The sequence below is a fragment of the Lagopus leucura genome, unplaced genomic scaffold (genome assembly GCF_019238085.1).
Source record: "Lagopus leucura isolate 7727_CA_CO unplaced genomic scaffold, USGS_WTPT01 Super-Scaffold_100021, whole genome shotgun sequence".
Classification (NCBI taxonomy): domain Eukaryota; kingdom Metazoa; phylum Chordata; class Aves; order Galliformes; family Phasianidae; genus Lagopus; species Lagopus leucura.
Genome location: NW_024962274.1, coordinates 10,006,233 through 10,032,179, shown reverse-complemented (window position 1 = coordinate 10,032,179; position 25,947 = coordinate 10,006,233). Strand labels below are relative to the sequence as shown.

Genomic DNA, 25,947 nt, shown 5'->3' with positions numbered 1-25,947 from the left:
TAGAGACGATTCTACGGACAGCGTACCAGGGTTGGCAGGGAGACCAATTGAAACGAATCTACTCCAATGCACACAGCATGGGCAACAAACAGGAGAAACTAGAAGCTGTTGTGCATCAGGAAAACTTTGACAGTTGCCATCACCAAAACATGGTGGGATCATTCTCATGATCACTCTCATTCTGGAGTGCTGCAATGAATGAGTCCAGAAGGGATAGCAAGGAAGGAAAGGCAGTGGGGTGGCTGTCTACATTGGAGAGTGTTTTGATGTTGTACAACGCAATGTTGGGAATTACAATGTTGAGTCCTTATGGGTAAGGATCAAAGGAAAGGCCAAAAAGGTTTACATCGTGGTGGGCACCCAGGATGTTCTCATTCTGCCCAACCAGAATGAGAGACAGATTAAGTATTCTATGAGCAGCTGACAGAAGTCCATTATTGTTTGCTCTTCTGAAACAGTTAATGAAATAATGAATTACCATCTCCTACACTATGAAAAACAGTCAGCTTAGTGCATGAGGTAAGGAATCATGCAGATCAACTCAACACGATAAGTAAACATAGGGGCTGGAGTTAAAACTATACATACTGTTTTGAATACAAACACCTCGTAATAATGGCTTGGTGTCTGTCACCCTTAAATTATGTCCACATTTGCAAGTAGTGCTGTACAACAGAAGCAGAGTGGAGGAGCTGATGCAGATGAACCAGTCTCAGCACTATATTCAACCTCAGAGTGTTATTTTAGACTAGACCTAATCTGGTTCCCACTAGTCTGTGAGCTACAAAACTGGTGACTTGAATTAACACTGGAGAGTTATCTGCAAGGACATCCTCTAGCCACGTGCAGAACACATCTACTCACTCAATGCTTGCAAAGATGCCAGAGTGTGGCTTATCATTAGGGCTACTTCCTTAAAATACACCCTCGGTAGAAACTGAACAGCAGTACTTGAGTTGGTCAGTGGCATGGCTACAGGAGAACTTTATGACATGGAAGTAGAACATATCTATGTCTTACAGATGATTGTTTATGTTAATGCATGCTTTACGTTGTTTTTTTTTTTTTTCCCCTTTTTGTATATTTTAAGAGAAGTCTTAAATTAAATCAAACTTAATTTAAAATTAAATATATGCAGGCCCATGGCTTCTGAAATTTTTATTTTAAATGTAATCCACCTAAGATAAGGTTCAATTTATATCTTCTCACAGTGGTTGCTCTCTGGGATTATTGTACTACGAACCAATTGTTATTTATGTTACCAGTGGATACAAGGATTTTGTTAGTGGAATTCAGCTTCCTGATTCATTTCATAATCCCTATGCCTATTACTTAGAGAAGAAAAAAAGCACAAATCAAGATGACATTTAAAAAAAGGAGCCTGGACTGGTCTTGTAGGAACATCTAAATCCTTTTCCTTATTAAATACCTTATCTCAACAGCAGTGCACCAGCCATTTAGGAAAATTAAAGAGGGAGATAGCAAAAAGGGACAACAGATGATAAAGTACAGCAGTTTCTAGTCACGTAGATAACGAAGGGACTCCGCACATGGCCTTTTCAGTTTATCCCTGCTTCAGCTTATCCTTCATCTGCTTAAATTCAAATGGATCAGTCATTAAAATGATTTTGAAATGAGCTACTCCAGTTTCATGTGACTTTATTTTTTACTTATATCCTATAAAACTTGGTAAGTCTTTGGGAAGACAGGTGCTGCACATTTTTCCATTTTAATTCAATTTGAGATTATATTTCTAAGCAGCAACTGATAGTTAACAATTAAGATTGATTTTTACTCATTAATACACATACCAATTTGTGGGCCTTTTATCCCAATGATTTGTCACCTGTAAAAACATGGGCTCTCTTGCTGAAAAATATTGAACATTTTGTGCAAAATGTTGAAAGCTTAGAGTTCTGAAAGATACTGGATACTAACCACTTATTTTAGACCAGATTTTTATTGTATAGTATCAGATATTCTTCTTTCATGCATTTCACTTGATAATTCTGAGAAATTTGGTATGAGTAAGGATAAGCAATGATTGGCCACTCCAACATTTCAAAACCACCTCAGATACTGCTCTTTTTTTGTACAGTTCTTGTATGTTCATCATATTTCTCTCCCTACATGTAGAAGCAAGTGTTATGGAGACTTCTGATGTCATAAATGATTTTTTATAGAAACGTGCCTTCTATTTGGAACAGGAGGTAGCGATAGGTTCATCAGGAAAAGGATAACTCCACTCCTTTCTGAAATATGCAATACTGAAAAGATGAGATGGCATTCTCGTGGAATTTTTTAGGACTAAATATTTAAATAGCAACCACCTTGTGCTAAGTAGGATATGCAGATTGATTCTTCACATTTACCTGATTGTTCTATAATTTTTTATGCTTCCTAAAGCATTTTGCTAACCAAAATATCCTTAATCATACATCTCCTCTTACCCAATTTAAAATCTTGCAATAGGGACCACTTAAGAGATTTCTGCAAATCTCAAGAACTTGAGGAAACCAATTATGTATTTTTTGAGAACACTGCACTGCTGTACCTCTCCTTTTGTGCCTCCAGGACACTTAACAGTCACATTCAGCATCAATGTGCCATATTACAGCAGCTGAATGTTCCCAGCCCCTGTCAAAACATGGCTTCGCTGTTTTTTAACTGTCATTAGCTTCCTAATGATCAGCACAGCTCCTATCGTGAACTGTTTTACAGTGCACTTTATTGCCAAGTTGACTCCTTCGTACCACTCACTCTGTGTCCTGCTACCAGCTAGGAAAGCATTTCCTCCTCCCCTGGTGAAAAGTCTAGGAAATTTCAAGAATCAGACTTCTTGAACAAGAATGGATTTTTAAACTCCAGCCATTGAAGTCAATGGCTTAAATAATTTTAAAAATAAAACCATGTTACATAAGGTAAAAAAAAAAAATGCTTAGGGGCACTACAGAACGTGCATATAGTTAAAGACACCAAGAGACAGAAAATCCTTGCCTTTGGTTTTTAAGTACAAATGAATTAACACATCTCCACCCTGCAGATTGTAAAAACAGTTGCAAAAGTTAACTTTCTAGCAGAGTTCACTCAAGTGCAGTTTTACCTTTCATCAGCCAGACCTCCTCTTTGTTATTCTTTGTACCAAGATGAAATGGATAGCTTAAACATCAAAACAACACAGCCCTACATTCTGCTTACATGCCTCTAACAATACTTCTTCCCACCTGTAGGTCACCAGTTCAGAGGTGAACAGGTCAATTCTGTCAGTTCTTCAAACCTAAGACTGGAAATCTGTAGTGCTTAAAGGTTTTTAGATCAGCTTCTTTGAGCCAAAGTTCCTCACCGCAGGTGCACGCCTCTATTGTCACTAATTGCTATGAAGACTGTTGATTTTTTCTGTAAGTGACAATCTTTTGAAGATAGCTTGTAAACTTTCCTGCTACCTTCCTGGGAAGCATATTCTGTGGATTAAACACTGACAATGGTACAAAATCTGTATCAACTGGCCTGGGAGATGGAAAGAAAAAGCAAAGTTCACGTGAATGATCGCTGCTCTGAGTAATAAAAAGGAAATTTCAGGAATTATGTTTGTGAAGGTAAAAAGCATGAAGGAGATTATTCTATTGCTAATTAGAAAAGTGTACACTTCAGTATTTTCAATTTCTACACATGCACTGTCTGAAAAAAATTCTTGTAAAATACCTGATTTTAAAAAAATGGAAGATTTATCTTATTAAAGATTATAAAGTTTCAGAGCTATAGCTCTTCTGTCACAGTGTGAGACTGAGCATTGTTGGCTCAGCCTTGTGTAAGAGATCATACACAACTGCACTGCTCTACCCTGGGAAAGAACTGGGACTGAAGTAACACCTTCCTTATTGCCAGGGAAATAAAGACAAAGCAGCCATGTAGAAGACATTGGGTACTACAGCTATTTAGAAGTCACTGCGTACTGATGCAACAGGAAAACGGTAATGCCAGACTCTGTCACAAGTATTTTAAATCAGGATTGCCCAAGAGCAGCTGTTACAAAACTACTGATTTAAACAGGACAGTACGTTGCTATTTTCTTACTTTCTTCTCTCCAATTAAACTGCGAGTACAGTGAATACATTCTAACTCCATGAAGAGTTAAGAATCATTGTTTACACTTCTGTCTGTCAGTCGAATTAACCCTAATCACCAGCTAAAAAGCACTGCCTCCACATTTCCCAGTGACTTGTCTGGACCTGACAGATCCTGAGACATATTTAGTAACAGCAACATCCCACTCCTCCCTGCACTCTTTTCCATCTTTTCACCCACTGCACTAGGAAGCTTAGTGCCCTCAACATACTACAGATGACTTCATATGCATCATTTAAGATGAATGAAAATGTATTATATTACATTCCACATGATGTGTTACAGATAAAGTCATATCAAAAATTAGTTTTACCTTTTGAACTGCATTTAAAGCTTCGTAAGTGTAGACCAGATTCTGCCATCTTTGAGTTGTATATTTCTCTAGGGCATTCCTAGTAATTTAAAAGGATTCTCTCAGGAGTGAAGTCTTCATAAAAATAAGTCATTATTTATGTAGTAGCTGTACCTTAACTACTGAATCATAAGGGAGCTTTACCACATGTCTAGATATAAATCAGTGGATTCCAGCTCTGATATGTTTAACAGTAGCTTCTGAAATCATCAGACTTGAACTATGGCAACTCCACTGATGTTGGCTTACAACAGTGGAGGATGTGTTCCCACCTCTTTAAATCATAAAGTCATGTTAATGCTATTCTTCCTCTGACACTTTCAAGACTAGTTTGAAATGCTATCAGCTCTCACAAGTGCTGCAATGAACTCCATAAACTGTATGCTAGTATAGGCACATTCTTATCTATTCCCTGGGCATAGCCTATACTTTGTTTTTACATGAACAGAGATAGCTTTGGTACTGTTAGTATTTGTTTTTCCACTGCATGTAACTGGTAGGTAACTTGTGCATGAAGGTTCAGAACCAAGCACAGATTTTTTTCTCTGATACACATTTAAAGTGGATCCAGTAATTAAGCATGGTATATTATTTCCTATCCAGAGGACCTCTTCACACTATGGGTAGACATACATAATATTTTCATCCAAAATTTATTCCATATTTGAATAGATACTGTTTGTCCCTTGGTATGTAGAATTCTTGAGTATCTTTAATTGGGTTCTGATGTACTGATAAATCCTTCAGTGCCACAAATCACAGCACTTCTGGAATCCTTGCTAGATCAAGCATTCTCTCACTCTTAAAAATGAAGAGAAACAGGTTAAAAATATACCTACTTTTCAACAGCAGTATCATCAGAATTCATATCTCATTGCACGAGGATGTTGCCTCTTCTGTAATCCTTTGATTCGCTGTAAGTAAGGAACTTGTGTACCCGTTCTTTTACAAATAATGTTTTAGTCAATACAGGAAAAAAAAAAAAAAAAAGAAAAAAGCCAGAATCAAAATCAGGATGAATTATTAAGGAAATGAATGTCCTTTACTTAGAAGTACTAGAGAGAGAAAAAACAGCAAGGAGCATTCATCTCATTACTTGACAAGGACCTTCTAGGGACCACTGGTTCTGATCTGTCTTCTGGGATATGGAGGCTCAAGTCCAATCACCACAAGCATTTTAAAATTCTAGATGCTAATTGGAACAATACAAAAAGAATAATTCATGGTGCTGTTGCACATCACATACTTCAGAAGTACTGAACTAGGATTGTTCCCAACATAATTTAAGTCAGTGGAAGGCAGCACTGTTGGGAACTCTCTCAGTAAGGCAAGAGCAAAGTGCTGGTGATAGCATCTTACCTACACTAAGTCAGTACAATACCAATACACCTACTGACTAATGAATCAAAGCATTGCTTAGTCCATCACCTCATTAAAAGTGACCATTTCTATAAATACTACTGCAAGACACCAGTTCTGCATCAAAAATGCTTCCTCACAGTTCATTTTGATGGCCCCACGCCTTGAAATAATAAAAAAAAAAAGACCCCTTTCTTTTAACAAAGGCCATCTCAAAATTTAATCCCTTCAACCCATCTGTATTTGAAGCAGTGCAAAGATGTCTTCACTCAGGTTAAAGAGCTCTGACTGTATAAGTCATGATGTGTAACTGTCTTTCCTGTCTTGAGCTTTTATATTGTATCAGATAAGAAATAACAAATGATCGTGTTTGCAAACAGCCAAAATATTTTCAATTTCTAATTTGAAGAACAAAGCAAAAAGCTTGAAATTATACTGAAAGAATCTTTCCCAATTTTATCTTTCCCATAATAGAATAGGTCGACCCCATGATTCTCAAATCGCAGTGAACATTTCTAATACCTGTACAGTAGAGGAAAAAGCCACTTAATTCTCCCATTCCTCTCACACATACGCTGATCAGATGACAGCTCCAGGTACAGAGAAATCCCGAGTGAATAAAATACCAGATCTCTAAAAAATGAACACTGGGGTTCCAGTATAGGATTAAAAATAAAGAAAACTCATTGCAAAATCTAAGTACATGTTACAGATAAGAAATGCAAACACTTGCATTGTAAATGTATGTATGAATGTCAATCTGTATTGCATTCAAACTGTGTCACAGAAGGGTTCCTCACACCGCATCTTGTAGTGACAGCTCAACGCTGCCCTACCTTCCAGGAAATGTGAAAATGTTCATTGCCTTATCTGATGCTCTAGAGTCCTGCTAATGACTTATCAATTATCACAAAGCTTATCTCTTGATTTCGTATTAATCAATGATGTGCTGGAGCAAACTACCCATGGAATTGTTTAACATAAGGAGACCAGATTACTGCAGAAAAAAAGCACTTTCTGAACCACAGCACCAACGTTCCAGAAAAGGAGATTAAGCGCTCATTACTAGAAATCTCCAAAACTCCTTCACTTCTGAGATAAATGTTAGTAAGTGTGATTGCATATAGCAAAAGGACCAGCTGATCTCTTCCTAGCTCAACCCATGTCATTTTAACAAATTGTTAAGTTTGGCAAAATGCTTTTTCTTCTTCAGGAAAAGCTTCAAACTAATGTTAATACTTGCTTGTGGAGCAGAGCCAGGCAGGTACTTTGAAAGACCCCAAATTCGCCCCTGGCTGATTAGCTTGATTAGCACACCAACAAAGAGAAAACCATCAGATTGTTTGGTTTCACATAAAGGAAGGTACAGAAAGATAGCACTACAGAAGGCAACAAATAAACAGACACTTTGTCCATTTAGTGTGTAAAAGTAATTTGAGGATGGTTCCTAAGAGAAGCTTGTTAGAATTGTAAAGTTAAAGCTTTATTAAAAACAGAATTTTACTAAAGCATTTGGAATAAACTTTTTACCAAAAAATAGGGTAAAGTCATCAATCTCTGAGTCAAAGATGAAAAGCATCACAATGGAAACCCTGAAAACAAACAAACAGATCCAAATCCTCTCCCTATTTTAGTATTCTCTTAGGAGCACAGAAATAGTCCTCTGTGCAACAGTGAAATCAGATCAATACCTAGCCTAGTTACCTTGATCAGGATGGCCAACAGTCTTGGTAACCAGGCCAAGCTACCCTAGGCTATATTTTACCCAGTAGATAACAAATTCAGATTTAGCCAGGCTAACAATACATATTGATAGGATTAGTTTCTAATAACTGCTGACATGCTAGCAAAATTTGTATCTGGGTGTTTACGTAAAATAAATAGGGAAGGAGTCATTACTATTGGTGCAGTTGAGTTTTGTGTCTACATCTCAATGAACAAATACATTGATACACATATTGGTGTGCATATGGTATTTTGCTTGCTGTACCTGTTACACTGCATACGTTGGAAGCCAATTTACCTACAGAATTTGTCTAATATGTTAGAATTGGCATTTAAAACTCCTTTTGAAGAACAGCTGTAAAACAGAATTTCCCCCACGTTGGTAAAATCTTTTCTTGGTTTGTCAAGTGTCCTCTCATATTGTTTCATGGGATGCTTTACGAAAATTTATTAATAACTATTATCCTTTGTCATTTGGATGGGAAAAACAATGCATATTTATGTGAAAATTTGGTAGTGAACAATACATGATCTTCTGGATTATTGTTGTTGGTAACTTTTTTAACTAAGTAATTTTAAAATTTGCTGCAGTTCAAAACAATTTTTTTTCAGCTGTTACTTACACAATTAAGCCTTCTTTGAGGTAAGATGGAAATAAAATGCAACATGAGGAGCAAGATCAGATCCTGGATTAAATCCTGTATATATTGTACAAGACAGCAGTGAATAAGACACCAAAGAAAATATGCACCCTCTCAGGAAAGCTATCTGGCTGTTAGAGCAGAGGACTGGCAACTGAGACATCTGAAATCCATGCCTTCACCTACACCGGTATGAAACAGTGATGTGTGAAACAGTCTGTATGAAGAGTGACTTTATCTCTTTAGGCTACTCAATGCACAGGCAAGATTAACAGTATAATAGCAAGGTTTCATTGGGCTACTGAAAGTTAAGCTATTACAAAGTTAGTCACTCAGTGAACTATTGAGGACAAAATCCAGACATCTTTTTTATTTGGAACTTATGATCAAAAAGGTTTTCGAGAAGTTCAAAATCTTCTGTCTGATCTAGGTTGTCCATATGAACTCCAATTTCTCCTAAGTCCATTCTCTTTACCTAAAAAACTCTAGAATTCCATGCCTTAAAATTCCAGACCACAGTTGAGATTGAGACCACAGCTATGGTCTTTCAGATCACCGTTAACAGCTAAGTAAAAATCCAAAAAACCTCTCTAAAACTTTCTCACACCATTGCAAGCTGCTAATCATGTGACATTTAATCTAAACCAAAGACAAACTGTTAGCTATGAATACTTTTCCTAGTCAGAGCTCTAAATGTAATAATGGTTTTCAGAATGTGTGGGTCTGGCTCACTTCAAGCGGTTTTGCTCCTTCCTCGACTCCAGCTGCAAACTACTAAACACATACTTTTTTAGGTCATTATGGCCTAATGTCTGTGGCATTACATTATTTCAGTGACATATCTTTGAACATACCGTAATTCCAAAAACTGCAGGTCATCTTTTAGCTAACTGGAGAGCAGGATTTTATATTAACTCCATCCTTTGCCTCTGCCTTCCTTTTAAAAAGGAAAACAAAAATTGCAGTGAAACTTCCTTTCCCATTTTTCCCTTCTTGGTAATGAGCCTTACAAACTTGCCCTATTAGGAAAAATCATTGCTAGTGGCAAAAAGAGCATCACCTCTGAGACCATCCTCCATCCTGATAAATCCTGGCACAGAAGCCAAGACAAAGGATAGCTAAGGCACAACATTCATAATCAGAGATTCTTAGAAAAGGAAACTTGGCCAAGGATGACTTCTACTCCTCCCTTTAAAAAACAAACAAAAAAACACACGCGCACCCAGGCCAATAAAAGATGATAGCTGTCTCCAGAACAATACTTTTTATGGTCCTTTCCAAAAAGGAAACAAGAATCTAGTTCTGCCCTTAATTTTCTCAGGTTAACTCTTGGTCCCACTAGTTAAATACATAATTACCTGCTTATATTTTCTTTGTGCTTAGCTATTAAGTAAAATGAACGCGGGCATTTCTGTTACAGAAAGGAATGTTCAGAAGAGTACAAGTTCTATAAGCCAGGTTTGAACTACTGTTACAGAACTCCATGACAAATTCCTGAAATGTCAAACACATTTCAGCTCTTTAAACGACAAATTTAGTAAAGAGCACACAAATCTAAACAATTTCAGCCGCAATTTATGAGTTAAGGTACGTCAGTTGCTCCATTTGGTCAGTTTTATCTCAGTGAAAATAGTTCAGACATCTCATCAACAGAATGTTTGTGAGTTTCCTCCTTGGAAGAGAAAGCATTGATATTTTGTACAAATACAATGCTTAAGATACGTGGTACATCACTGACAGAAAACAAAGCATAATTTGGACTATTCCACTGCAGCGTGTAGAAAGATAGACTCCTTATCACAGTCTTCTTTGAAAGAAGTAAAGAGTATCAGAGCACAAATTATTGTATTTCCAATAGAGAGCAGGCATAGCACAGAAATTTTGTCAGTATTTTAATTTCATACTTCCTGGGTTTCACCATGCCCTACACGCCAGCCAGCCAGAATCTCCTGCATGCGCAATGGAAACTTCTCAGCTGTAGAGAAGGGAAGGATACCAGCAGCTTGAATACACAGTAGGGAGAGTGAACTGAGCTCTATGAAGCCACCACGAAGGCAGACCCTAATCTGGACAGGATTAGGAAAATCCAGAAGGAAAACGTTTCCTTCCCTCTCACACCCTTCTGTGCCTTCATGCACACACACGGATCCGAAACAAGGGAAACTGGAGAAATATTTTCATGTTTTCCAAAAAGGAAATGTCAGTGTTGCTACAAAGCCCAAAGAGCTACAGGGCACAAGAGAGCCACGCCTGCTGGAGAAAACAGAGGGCAACATCTTGGAGCTGCGTTTTGTCATCTGCCAGCCCTCGTACAAACAAGCAGGCAGATGTGTGCTGAACTATTATCTTTATACAAGCTCTTCAGAAAACAGAAATGTTTTTTAAAAGCACTTACATGTTCCCAACAGCCTCTGTCCCTCATTCTTTTTGCCAGCAGCCTGGCTGCTCTGGCACTGCAGAAGCCTAGTAAGACCGCTCGTTTTTCAAGAAAACCTTGCTGCAGACTGAAGAGCTTTAGCTAAGCATGCACATTTTGGATGCGTATCCAAACCAAACCCAAACATCTTGAGATTCTTCCTTCACTAACTCCAAACACATTTGATATGCTTAAACATGCATTGTATTCTATCAGAAACCAAATGGCTGTTTGCTGTTCCAAATAATCAGATATACTTTGCTGGATGATTAACAGGAATATTGTTCACCCAAAGCAATCAAACTTTCATTTACATCTTTAAAAGCCTGTATCCACACTCCTTGAAGTCCATGAGACTACTTCCAGTCACTTTGACAGACCTTGGATCTAGCTTGAAGCGATTCTTTTTCCCTGGACATATTCACCCATTGAAGATTGAACTCAGTACTGATTTTTTCACACTGCAGCTTAAAGAATGAATATACTCAAAGCTTCTTATAAGGCCGGATATCACTAGGTAAATTGAATACAGAGGCTTGTTTTCCTTACATTTGGTTTTGATGTTCTGTTCACTGAGCCTATGACTGCAAAGGTTATAGATGATGCAATTTATTTTCCTTCTGCTTTTTACCAGTAGAATACTGCTCCTCTTCCTAGATTAAACACAGGCTTTATTGCACATTTATCTCAAAATACATTTCTTTGAGAGGTCCAAAATCTAACAGCATGTTTCACATTTGCTAGAAGTCTCTCATTTTTATCCTTGTCTTGTAAGGAGTCTGCTTCCAAACCAGCTTTGTCCTCCTAATGTCAGCTGTAGGTTTTCCCAGACCATAACAGAAATAATATCATTCTTTAAGTCTTTGGAAGCATCCTGTTCCTACAGCAATCACTGAAGGCATCTATATTACCACCACTTCTATTACGAATATGAAACTAAAGAAACAGCTACTATGTAAAGTAGTAAAAAGCTTTTTGCTTACTTTGATTTTACTTTGTTCCTAATCAAATTAAGTTTACGTAGAGTGGTAGTTTCTTATGTTTATTTTATACCTGCATGGATGAATCTGCTCATTTTCTGAGTACTGAGTAACTGCTGAACTAACTGCAAAATGCTGGTCACGTTATTACATGCTATGCTTGATTACTTACGTGTTATCTTGAAAATACAATCATGTTCTCACTAAGCATGCTGGAATATGTAGCTATATTCGATCTAGGCACCTTCATACCACACTGTGCTTTTTGATCTTTTTTATTTTCTATAAATATAAAACTGAAATCGATCTGGCAACAAAAGTAACTGTAATGAACAGCTCACATGTAGGTTTTGTAAAACAGACTTCTCTTTTTAGCTGTACCAAATAGCTTGTTTTTAAACAGGTGAACTCCTTATCTTATTTTAACGGGAAAACTGGAATCTAGCCAGTAGCAGGTAAGGTTCTGTAATTATCACAGTAAAAGATGGAATATACCTAATGAAAACTAATCTAGACTAATTTTGGCTCAAAAGTAATTTTTCAATTCTATTTTCTACTTCAATTAGCCTCTAGCATTGAAAGTAGATTAGTGACTCAGCAGTCTCAGGTTTTGAGTATTTTATAGTATTTTTCTGACACAACTATATGGTCTAATTGAGGGTAAGCCATTCCAAAGCTGCTCTTGCATTATCCAACCTTTCATTTGATTCCAGAGGTCCATTCTGGGTTTGTGCCTGTATGGTACATACTTAATATACAGGTTTTAATCTAATTATCTTTTTTTTTTTTTTTTAAATTTAAATTGGTCACAGTTATATACTGCAGCATGGATTAAATGCAAAATTGTAATTAGTAGATTTCAGCAGATATCCATGAAATTTTCACATTTCATATCAAGGCAATAAACTTAAGTGTGCCCTAAAATAAGTCATAATTTTTCAAATGATCACGGGCATAAGCAAGCACCTGAAAACAAATACATGTTGTTGTATATAATGAATAGAATAGCCACAGCTTGTTCAAGGGAAAAAAAAAACAACAACATAATGGAATTAAGCTCAGTTCAGTCCTCAGTGAAGTCTAAGTACGACTCTATCAAGTGGACGTGATCATCTGCTTTCCACTAGAGCTAATTAGCAAAGGATCTACTCATTACAATCAGACTAAAAGATATCTTTTGTTCTCAGGGAGGAGCTGAAGGAAGCAATTTTGTAAGAGAAAGAAGTTAAGCCAATACTGCTCTCTCCAAGACGGCTGCCATCGCATGCTGACAAGGGATGAATTCCAGAGTAACCAAACATTTTGTTGCTCTCTCCCCACTGCTTTCTTAGTAAATATTATCCTAAGTGCCCCTTTCACAAACACTGTTCTAAATGGCCACCTGCTTATTGGAACGATATTGAAAACACTAAATACCAACTAATGTGCCTTAGTTATGTTTACACTGTCTTCACACAAGTAAAATCAGTTTGACCTGATTTGCTTCTTTGCAATTTTGCAGCTAACTTTACTAGAATATGGATTCTGACTGCAAACACCCTAATGTGTTTGTACCCAAATCTCTGTTGAAGAACACTGTTAAATGCCTTCATACATTGTACCACCATATTTAAGAACATCTGGGTTTTTGTTGTTGTTTGTTTTTAGGCAACATTAGCCTAGATGTCTGTGTTTTTTAAGTTTTACATTCACTTTCTATGACAAAGAGCATGAAGTGCCTTCTGTCCTACACGATTCATCTCAATTAAGTAGAAGCAACAAGACGGTGATGCACATTGTACAAAAATGAGCTAATGCATTTCCTTGCGATAAATATCTCAAAGTTATTACAGACACTGGGCTAACAAGATCGTGCAACCAGTAATATTCTGTAAAGGAGAATACAGCATTCTAGAGCAGAGCTCTTAGACAAACAAAAATCCAGCAAACATCTCTTTTTAGCAGAACGGTTCAATCACCCAAGCATCTCACCTGGCAATGGTAACGGTGTAATTTATTCACTGAACACCCTCAAGATACTGCTTGAGAAAAGAGACTACTGCTTTTCAGAGCAGCCTCAGCTGAATCCCCAGAGCAGCCATTACCCAAGGAACATCCAGGTGTTGCTGAGCCTGAACAGAAGAAGGGGCTGGGAATGAGAAGAATTCTACTTCCCTGCCCGCCCCAGCTGCTACTGCCTTTTGTTTCTCCAGTTTCTCTCAACTACAGCCACATCCCATTTCTGAGCAAGTGACAGACAGCTCCCAAAACCTGACCACCTGGCCTTTATCAATGGGCATAGCCATAAAGCCCTCAGGACCTGGGCCAGATGGAAAGTAAAATTCAGCAGCATTCAGGAACAAAAGCACTTACACGCTAAAAACTTGTTATTTCTTGGTGAAGTTTATCATTGTTTACTGACAGGTCAGCACTAAGAGTAAATCATCTCCTCTAGGATTTGGTGTCAGCACTTCTCTAGCCGCTGCTAATTGTTACTCAATACTTATGTCACTTACAGGCATCAGCACAGTAGAGCACAGTTTGTAAATTACTCCACCTTCGCGCACAAACCAGCGCCTGAGGTAAACCAGTTTGCTCCCTCAGCCTTTTAGTAATGCTAGAAACACACTGCTTACAAGTACCTTCAGGTAACAAGTACGCTTACTTTATGATCACGCAATAACAAAGTGGGTTTGTTTATTTTTTTTACATCTTATCCTTGACAATTGCTAAGCCTTCAACAGATTCAGGAACATTAAAATGCTCCACTTGAATCTTTACCATTTTTCATTTGCTTATCTCCTACATTGCAAAACTGTCCTTTCTACCAAATGCATCCTTTGAGTATATGAAAAAAAAATGTTTAAATGCTACTTGTAAACGTGACACACGAGAAATGCTTTATTTTGCTGAAAGGGAGCTTGCAAAGCAACTTTCAAAGCATCTAAAAAGGCATCTTTTTAACCACACACCTAGCAGGGACACCAGAAGCAGGGCAGGAGCACCGCAGTAGATGCCAGCACAGGCAGCAGAACCCCAGGACAGTTCCAGGCATTGGTGAAAGGCAACAAAATTACACAAGCTTTGAAATGATTTGCAGGTTCTGTCATCTAGAGCGTGTCTGCCTTATCCCAGAGAAATACTGAATGCTGTTCTCCACTTCAAAAGCTCTAAAATATTACTGGTGGGCGCTTTGTTTCAGCTCAAGCTAATGAAATTTAGGTTCCAACCCCAAACACACTCCTGTCCTTTCACTGAAGTAAATGAAGCATGGCCCTAAGAAAAATACTTGCACTTAAAATTAACCTAATGTGTAACTAAGTCTTCTCCTAAATATTAGTGCAGAAGCAAGTACAAAACAGAAGTCATAAAAATTATAAATATATTTGCAGTACATAGCATAAACTGTAGTGACATTTGACCTTTTAGCAATTGAAGCAGAAATAGAATCCAAAAGTCTTAAATTGTGATTGTGATAGTCACTATTTTGCACAGAATTCAAGACTCAAGCCCATTTTCTCCATAACAAAGGACCAATCTAAATATTTTGGGGGCCTGGGCAGGAATTTCATACAGCATGATTATACCTACATAATGAGATAGACACACCACGTGTTTCAGAAACACAAGTTTCTGAAACACTGCTCATATATTATTAATCTTCAAGATTGAAGAAACAAAATTAACCCTAATGAATTCAACTCTCAACAATTTGATGATACTTTTTAAAATTAATCAGAATTTTCGTGAAGAAAAAAAGTGAGGGGATGGGGGGGAATGAAGGACTGAATTTCCTTATTTCTGAAGATGCAGTTTTCCACTTCTGAAGCTTCTGGGAAGGCTATTTAGTTGTTAACAATTTCCTTTTACTAGTACTAATTGCTTCTTATTACTGCTATATTAGTATTTGTGCCAGTAATCTCCAATCTCCAAAAAAAAAAAAAAAAAAGAAAAGAAAGAAAGAAAAAAATGATATCACAAACATCACAAGAATTCACAGCAGCTGATGCTGGTGCTGTGTAGAACCCTGCGTCTGTGTTAAGCTGTTAGCGAGAGGAGTGAAAGGAACAAAGCACGGACCTAACTGGAAGGTGAAGCAACCTAAACCACTTTTCTTCCTTTATTCTAATCACACTTCATTTAGAAAGTAGAGACTGCCAAACCTTAAAATACAGTTTAGTGAAGTTGCTTTCAGGGAAGGGAAATCACAAACTATTCAGGAACTTTCAGCCCTCATTCTGGGGTATGTGTTGATAGGAATTCAGTTATAAGAACAGCAACAGCAGAAGAAAATTCTTTGAAGGAAATTTAGTCTTGTGGGCGTGCATGTTTCCTAGAAGTGGAAGATAAATCTCAATCCTAATAACAGAACAGCTTTAGGGTTTCACTTAAGTGCTTTCATTGCAGGGGCTCTCAGCAACCTCATCTAGCCTAGACATCCCTCTTCATTGCAGGGAGTTGGAATAAATGGCCTCTAAAGGCCCCTTCCAACTTGCTTGATTCTATGACTAAATAATGGCTAAAGGGCATGTACAACAATATGCTTATTTCATGAAGATACAGCTCTTGAAACCTTGCAAATTATGTTAAAACATTTAATCACATACTAAGTTGAAAAGTCGCACATTCTGCTATTTAAAAATTATTTGTAGTTTCTGTCTGCTTTTCTTCCCTGGACTGGGCTTACAGTTAACAGTTCCTCCTTTTGCTCATTATATGACAGAGAAGGAAACAAACAGTTTTTGTAATTCTTGTAGCTATATTGAATCTTGCTAATGTACTGAAAGGCACAGATATAACTGTAAAATAACCGCATATCCAGAATCTTTGAATACCTTTTTCTACTCTACAAGAACAGAAATAACAAAAAGAAACTAGTAGCATGTATTAGAATTTCTTCAGCTCAACACAGTCTGATATATGAACATGATAACTGCAAAAATTAAAACGTTTACTTTGACCTTTTCTAAATTCGTGGCAAACTAAGCCATAACAAAGACTCTCCATGTTTCTAACCAACCAGAGCAAGGGCTTGAATTCATCATTTGGGCAAAGTGCTTGTATCTATCAGAGCATGATTACCCTAGTTAGCCTTAATTGCCCACACAGTCCTCACCTGGTACCACATCCTGCCCACTACTACAGAAACTCCCTTTAAATTTGGGCCATGGTTTTCAGCCTTGCACTGAGCTATACTGTAGTTGCATTTAGTCTAGATATGTCTTTAATGTCTACGATGTCTTTGGATCTGTGTTAGAGCCTTGCCTCTTATGCTGCCTTCTGGAAGAATGTTAGACTGTAAACAGCTATGTTAGAATGTTAGAGTGTAAACAGCTGTAGCTGTTTTCACTCTTCCTGGCATGGTCCTTTCAGTGAACAGCCTTGTATACTTGAAGGTTCTACAAAAATCAGAGAAAGCTGGGAAAGCACCATGGTGTTGCTGTAGTGCTGCACAAGCACAGCTGTCTCTGAGGACCCAGAGCGTGCTGCAGGTCTCTCAGAAGAAAACTGGAGATAGCTATCAAAAGATTTTCTCTCTCCTGCCAGCCATTGGTGCTGGTAGAAAGTTTATTGGATGTTGCTATCTTGAGCTGCATAAAGCTTCTGGATATTGTACTTTGGCTCCTTTGAAAATTCAGGCACTGCCCTGCTATATTTTAACAAAACTACATTTTTCTCCATGATATGGGATGCTGAAAGTGCCACTACCTCTTGTCCACTTCTCCGTTCCCGTGAGATGTAATAGAGCTTTCTATTCTTCAATTTACAAATCCTGCTTCTATTTTTCTTTTTACTCCTGCATCAAGTTAAATATGTTCCCCACTTAAAGATACTGATAACACTGACAGAGTGCGCTCAGCTACTCTGCCCAACAAAAGCCTTGTCTTGAAACAAACCTTTTTCTCAGCAGACAAAAGTTAAGGGCACTAATAGCAAATGAAAACACATAGTTCTGTTTATTAAGGCTGTTGGTTTGAAAGCCAAGTTCTCAGTACAGGATTAAGGGCATTTGTATACAGCTGGAATATGTCATAGATACATTTAGGTTTTTGAATTTTAACATTCCCAGGTGATTTTTTCCTTTTTTTTTTTGTATTAACTGTTAGTGTAGGAAGAAATCTGGACTTCTAGAATTTGCAGATAAACAGAACTCTTATTATTTTCCCAATGGAGAACTGAGGCTTCTGACAGTGAGGGTCTGAACTTTGAGCACCTTCAAATGAAACCTATTCTTGTATTGACTTACAAAATGTCATAAAGAACATAGCCTTGCTGACACCTCTGTATTTTTTAAGTGCTGCAATTATGAAAAAATAAAATGATTTTACATTAATTATTAAACAACTTTCTTTTAAAATCGAATGATTACAAAGAAATGGCAGCAAAATAAATAATAAAGCACCTGGATTTTATATACCTGCTTTGAATGAAAGTGTTTTGTGTTTAATATCACTAGATATCTCTCACCAATATATTTGCTCCTGTGTCTATATGCCCCTATATATACTCAGTTCCTCATCAGTAAGGTAGAAGACTTCTCTGTGGATTTAAAGCTTTACAAATTCTCTAAACAAAGAAACAATATATTAGTTCCATGCAAAGAAAGCAAAGATCCTTGCCTGCAGTGAATAACTGAAATGATTTGTAAAATATGCTGTGCTTTTATGGTCTGATGTAAATCCTAGTGAATCATAAAAATATTCCCACTGATTTCTGGGGGTTCTGGATATATCCCTTAGGCAAGGCTTTCTTAGAATTTTCTTAAAATAGCCATTTGCCAATCGCATTGTCCCATGTGTTAACATCAAGGATTCTTTTATGCTTATTCTGATTAGGTTTGGTTTTGGCTTTGTTTATTAAATAATGCGAATAATGGTTATGTAGGAATTTATTTTGAGTGGTGGCATTAAGAGATGCACAGAAAACTTCTACGGGAATACAAACAAAGAACTGAAGAAATTAATTAGATTTTTCATATGTGTAAACAATTTCTATGGCCATCCCCTACCCTGCCCCCATTCAAATGCGGCAAGCTTTTGTCAACTAGTTTTCTTGCAAGATAAATGAATTTGGGAAGTAGATGAAGATACTCATTAGCATCTGCTCATTACTTTTTGGAGCGCAGCCTGAGCTCACTTATTCAAAGGAGCACTCAGCATACTCTATTTCTTTATATACGTCCTTGACCTAGGACTTTTAGGCAGGAATGGCGGCTTGCTATGGCCCTGCTCAATGTGTAACTGGTCAAAAAAGGGGGGCCTGTCTGCTGATAAGGACCTTACCAGAGTTACTTATGTCTTCGACACTTCTATGCTGTTTTACTGCACGGGCCAGTATTTGAAGTTAGCCTTGAAGACCACCCAGAAGTACCAGCTGGTGCAGAACACTGCTACTCACATTCTTAGTAGAAAGGAGCTGCTATCACTATAAAACAAACTGTGCTTGGTGTTTTGCTCTGCCTATCTTTTCCTTGGTACTACAACAGTGTGCAAGTTGTACTTAAGAAGGCTGGATAGCCTGGCAACTGATTACTTGAAGCTGCCTGTCCGCACTCCTCCATCGTGTCTTGCTTCTCCTGAGTTCTTTGTTAGAACCTTTAGGACCAGAGGCAAACCATATTGAGTAAAAGATCAAACTCTTCCCCTCTGGCAGTTTGTCAACGCAAGAACTTGGTAGGGCATAGTGCACATTTGTTATGGCAGGTTTTTAATTACATCTTTGATATGGCAGTGATGGGATTCCATATGTGAGAGTAATGCAGCATATGCACCAGTAAATCAGTTGAAACAAATTCTGGTCAGATCCTCACCTGATGTAAATTAGCCATTTCATTGACTCAAATGGAACTCTATGTATTTCTTACAACCAAGAAGCTAATGCCTTGCATGATTTTACCAAAATGTCTAAGCTATAAAAATTACAATAACAGCAGCTATTTTACACACAAGTATTCTTTTCTTTCTTCTAGTTCTGGAGCTCACAATTTTGCTAAACTGTTGGTGAACTTTTAGGAGAAGCAGACCATGTGTTGACCTGTGTAAAACACACAAAACCTTGAAAATATTAGAAGGTTACAGACTTTGGAACTGTGAACCTCAGCTGGAACTTCCTGCCGACTGCTTTCCTGGTTAGAAGGCATCAGGTCGAGTTTTGTGCTTTGTAGCTTACAGCATGTCTGATCACAACTGACAGACTGCTTTGAAAGCAGGCAGTAAGGATGAATGCTTAATCTGCTGCATAATATGGCTGTATAAAACAGTTTGTAACTAAGGGCAGCTAATAAAATAAAGCCCACAGGGGTAAAATGAATTATTTATAATAAAATGTGCATAATCAAAGTTTGTGAGATTTTGTGAGATTGGTCAGCTCAATTTCACTATGGTAAGAGCATCAATAAAATGACACAAATTTCTGACGTATTCTGTATCTATCTTTAATTATATAAATGATGTGCTGTTCACATTATGCACTTGTTTACATTCAGTAAACACTAATCTAGTTTCATCTAGATAAAATATCTGTAATAAAGACATCCTACTGATGTCATATTGCAAATCTTGGAATCATAGCACAGCTATACTCAGATCATGCAAGTCAGCCTTGATGCACACATAACTTCTTTGATTACTAAAGACCAATTGCTGTTGCTCACCAGTTTAGGATCTCACTCCTATTTTTAAGCTACAGAATGCCTTCAGAGAAGGAGATCTTTACTTCAAACCCATTAATGTATATTTGTTGTAGTTATCCTCTCACCTTTCTTTCTCCACCCACTTTCCAATTATTTAGAAGTCGAATACTGAGGCTCTTTTCTGGTCATGCTGAATAAGATGATATTTTGCAAATTGCTCCTGGGAAGACAGCAGGACTGTCTCCATTGTAAGCTACTAACCACTGCAGATAGAAGTGGCAAAGATGAAAGCAAGAGCTCAAACTATTCTTCTCACTGAGCTTGGTAGGGCTCAGACTGGACTGTCTGAGCAGTTTCTTGACCATCCCGTATGCATAAAAATACCCCTAAAGGAGTGGGGTCCATGAAAAAGTGCTTGTAAACGAGGTTCTCCTGAGAAGAATAGAATAAAAGGCACAAGTTTCAGCCAGTACCCTAAGTCTTGATCTGAAATAAAATTGCTACTGCAGGTATGGTCCTTTCTTTAGCTGATTCTCCTGTAAGAGTGAGGGCCTTAACATTATCACAAAAGGGAGCAAAAATCCACAGTGCTGACCCACCTTTCACATTTGAAGCCCTGGCTTCTTTTCACAGTGTTCTGCAGACAAAGATCCATAGGGAATAAAATGCGTACAGTAACTGACTTTGTTTTCCACTTTCCTTCTCTGGATCTCCAAATCTGGACAGGGCCACTGCCAAAAGCTTTGAATGAGTATGACAAAGAGGGAGGGCAGAGGGGTGGAGGGCAGAATGAATAGAACCTGTGTTTGATTGCTTTTGCTTTCACAACATTATAAAATGTAAGCATTAGGATCATAACATGAACCTCAGCAGTTTTTTAAGGACTCGTCCTATTCTCCCATAGAAGGAAAGGGAGCAAAACATCTGATGTGTGGTGTCCTTTTGCCAGAAGAACAACAATTTGGAAGTGGAAGACAGGTGTATAACAAGACAGGTAGGCAGGGGAACCAGAATGATCACATAATCAAGCTCATTCTTTTTATGTGAATCCAGGTCATCATTTGAATGCCAGACAATATGCCCAGATTTTAGCTGGAGGAAAGAAAACAGCAAGGCATTGACCCAAAAAGGCAATGTTCAAGTCTTATGAATACTTTAGTCCTGTCTATTAAAAGGAATCCTCAAGCTTTCCCAAAAAGAACGCTTTCATTTCATGCTCCCTTTTTCTATATCTTATACACAGAGAAAACAATTGGAAGCATTCTAGAAGGATCAACAGTATATTTAAAATAGAAAAACAATCCATTTCTCTTGCTCCTATTTGTACCATTGTCTCTTGTGCTTGAAATTGATAGCCAATATACTAGGCCTCATGATGCTATTCCCATGAACTTGAGAAATTAATGATTGATGTCAGGTGTCCTTTTGATGCAATGTTATATATTAAAGAAATCATTGTTTTCTTGCCTTTTCAAATATCAAAGAACTGAACACACCCTCCTTTTAAAGAAATCTTCACATCTGTCACTACAATAATCCCCAGGTCCTAATGCACCAAGCAAGGGAGATGGATAGAGGGATCAGAAATAAAAACATGCATTTCAGAAATCGTCTTCATATAATGGATCGTCTGTGTTAGGGTGGGACAAGGATTTGGTTGAACAAAAATGTTAGCAGGGATGTGTGGTTAACCAAAGCTATTGTGATATGATATACAGGAAGCCACAACAGATTTATGCCTGTATTCAAAGAAGTAATTTTGCTGACCTTCTTCTAAAAGTACCTGGCTCTGCGCATAAGTCTTAAAATCTCAGGTGCTGATCTTGAAAAAGCTTAGCACTAACTATAACAGCCCTGCTGAACTCAAACTGATTACCCGAATAGTGTCAAGCAGCTAATGATTTGTAAATCTATCTGCTAAGCAGGACAGGGGAATTGGTTTGAAGTTGAAGGAGGGAAGATTCAGGCTGGATGTCAGGGGGAAGTTTTTTACTATAAGAGTGGTGAGGTGCTGGAACAACCAGAGAGGTTGTGGATGCCCCGTCCCTGGAGGTGTTCAAGGCCAGGTTGGATGGGGCCCTGGGCAGCCTGGTCTGGTATTAAATGGGGAGGTTGGTGGCCCTGCCTGTGGCGAGGGGTTGGAGATTCATGAATCTTGAGGTCCCTTCCAACCCTGGCCATTCTGTGATTCTGCTCAGGAGGAAATATCCTCCTCTTCTATATTCTGTTCTTGACAACAGAATATGAATGTGTAACAGTAAGCAATTCAGTGTCAGTCTGATGAAATGTAACAAGAAAATATCCACTTTATGATATTGTAATGATAGTGTTAAGTATTTATGTAAGAAAAAAGGTTAGACACATTTTTGCTCAATATTTTTCGTAACTTTTCTTATAAGTGATTGCCTCCAACTGAACAGGTCCTTCAGGGAAAACCAAAAGACTTTCAAAATAGAGATTCGGCTGTACAACACCTATTTCACAACAACAGGTTTTTTTTTGTTTGTTTGTTTTGTTTTTACTAAGTATGATTATTGAGTGAAAATGCCAATAGGAAGGCTTCTCCACCAACTTCCCATGAATAATATTGCTTCTCTGGTATACTGCATTACTTTTCCATTGGAATAGACAGGCAATTTTTTCTTGCCAGATTAAAGGATGCTCCCAGGAATTTGCCACAGGAAAGTTATAAAAGAGAGGAGAAAACAGCTGAGAAGAAAGCAACTGAAAAACATTCAAGACTGTCTGAGCATCAGGAACCCAGGTAATCTTGAAAACCAACGCTAGCTGTTGCAACCACAGGTGAATCGAAACAGAAGCAACTGCTCAAACAGAAACATTTACACTGTTTTTACTTTAATTTGAGACTGGGTGGGAAGGTAAGCACATTTCATAAAACAATAAGCAAAGAAAAACAATGCTGCTGCTTTTTAGCACTTACGAAGCAGGCAGGTATGTGTGATCTGAACTTGAGAACCAAACTTTCATAAGCAGCAATACAGAGAAACGTCTGTTTTCTTAAACCAAGACAAAGCAAAGTAAAAAATAATCTGGGAATATGTAGAAATACTACTAGTTCTGGAGCAGTCTAATGTATCTACTGTGGTTATACACAGGCAAATTGTGCTTGTTTGCTTCTATTCAGGTGCATGAAGAACAGCTAGCCACTCCTTCCGTTCATTTGCTTCTACCTCATTCACCTGTCAAAACATCTGTTTACAAGGCATTGGTCACTTATCTCCTGCAAATGAAGAACCTGATCCAAATGCTATTGAAATCAGTTGCAAATGTCCCTCTGAATGGGATCTGGGTGAAGTCCTTAACGTGTGCGAGCAGTTCCATAAGAGGGCAGAAGAGACAGTAAAATACACTTATCCAGAACATCTGTGTATTTTCCTAAGTTTACAGGTGAAGGAGCACAGTTTACAAGAAGTATAAATAATGTACCAAGTAATTTCAGAATTGACGGGTGTAATTGACATTGAGCCTAGCTCATATAAATAAACCTCCAGCATTCACAACTTTAAGACAAACAAACGAATCAGAAAAGAAACATGACAAGCCACATGGGAGGGGAAAACAGCGTTATAGGTGACTCAATGAACAGCAGGTTATTCAGCATGCAGGAGGGGAATAGATAGCAGTCTAAATTACAATCCTGTTCTATTCTCACTTTTTCTTTAATTATGGACTGTCAGCCTTATATTTGGCCAATAGATGACGGTTCAAATCATCAGACTATGTAATCTCTCACAAGCAAATCATCCTGTTAAGGTATAACTTATTTCACAGCTGCATAACACAAAGAGTATGGCCACTAAAAACTTAGCCCAATATCCTCTCAAGTATTATATATTTTTCCACTAGTAGAAGTAATCAATGGAATTATATTTTTTAAAGTAGAATAGTTATCTAGCAATTTATAATTTGAAATCCACATTGAGTGAATTATAGTATTATATTATTAGAAATAATATAATAATACAGTAATAACAGATAAAATTGTATTTGAGTGAATTTGATCCTGAATATCTAAAGACTGGCACAGAAACACTCTTCCATTTAAGAAGGAACGTGCTGTAATTCAACAGAACTGAATAAATTAAGGTATTGCAGAAGTAATGTTAATTTATTGGCTAATAGTTACACATCCACAATGGCACAAAGATATACAAGCAGAAGCAAGGATAAAAAAAAGGTGTTACTCAGCTGTGGCATATTAAAAGTGAAAGAAGTGGCTAAAAAGGATCAAATGAGTTAAAAGACTGTTACCTGGAAGCTGCAACATTAGCCACTGTAGAAGCGATGAGGGCTACAAACTGGACATATATTTCCTCCAGATTAAAGGCTGTATTTGAAAGCACCTCCTTTTGGTCTCTAGGAAGGAAACAGGAGAAAGAGTCAGTCTTCATCTTAAATATTATCTCAGACAGGAAATTCAGCCCTTACAGAAGAGTTAAGGCACCTCTCATCAAAGCTGACCTGAAGACATAAAATAAATAAATAAAAAGTTACGCCTGCACTAGGAACTTTGTGAAAGGGCACAGAGCTCTTGCAGCAAGGGCTCTGCTTTCTTTGTTCTTCAAAGGGCTAAAACTGTCCTGGCTAGTCCCTAGGGAATAGGCTGGACACATTCTCATGTAGTTTCAAAGTGTTAAAATGGCAGTTGATTCCTACAAGCAGATCCCAGATTGCCAAATGTGAACCTCCTGCGTTTCTGTGTCCTCATCCAAAGAGCTGTGCTACCTGAGTGGGAGTCCTGCTTATCCTCCTCAGATACAGATGCACCGATCTTTGCCCTTAAAGTCAGAGCTAAAAGGAGCAACTCTAGCCAGCTTTTTGTCATGCCACAATTCCCTTATGCTGGCCCACACAGAAGAGCAACACTTTGAAAAGAAAGGCATTTGCACCCTTAGGAGAAATGCATGTAATACCGTTATTAAAAACCCTTTGCTCATAACTTCTCCAATGATGTGAATCAAATGCTGTTTATCTGTATCAACAAACTATTTTTTCCTCTTTTTATCAGCACTGCATTGTTAAATACAGGAATGATATTTTCCTGGGATTACACACGCAAATAAAATTTCACCTCATAGCAGCCTTAGCACTCTGCCATCAAGTGTGATTCCTGCTGGCAGATTATCTTTCACATAAATACGTACCTTGCTATAAGAAACATCACCTTAAATTGCATGGGCCCCAGCTAGACTCAAGCTCTGTCAGAACAGCCTTCTAGGAAACGATCTAATTCTATAAGTGGAGGTAACTCCTAATAATTACTTCTGATTTATTCCAAATCTCAGCAAATAATCAGCTCCTGATTCTGAAGACCAGCAATCACCATTTTAGAAGAGAAATACTTACTTATATTTTGTGAATAATGAATAAATTGCCAGCACAGATTTCCCAGATGGTTTTTAAAATTGTTGAGATCCCCAGGTTTTCACTGATGGCATCAACTTTGGCAACAATCCTACTCTAAAGAATGTCATTACGTTAATTATTACTACTACATAAAACAAGAACTCCAGCTCACATTCTCTGCCTAACATATGTTGAACAGGTGAAAATATATTAGAGAAGATAGACTTCTGGGTTAAATACTTCAAAATAAATAACTGAGATGTTTTCGAATCTCACTGAAAAACAAAGCATTTGTAACAGAGACAATGCAAGCATCTGTAGTAACGTAACAGAAAGTTTAATACAGAAATGCCAAGCCAGAGAGCTAAAAA

General features: G+C 37.7%; 1 long non-coding RNA gene across 1 annotated transcript in view; it reads right to left on the bottom strand.

The window, feature by feature from the left end:
• Positions 1-25,947, bottom strand: part of LOC122183886 — a 104,194-nt gene that overhangs the window by 16,190 nt on the left and 62,057 nt on the right. Inside the window, exon 2 of the long non-coding RNA XR_006180400.1 lies at positions 24,482-24,586. This is a non-coding gene — a long non-coding RNA (uncharacterized LOC122183886). The remainder of the gene's footprint in view (positions 1-24,481; positions 24,587-25,947) is intronic.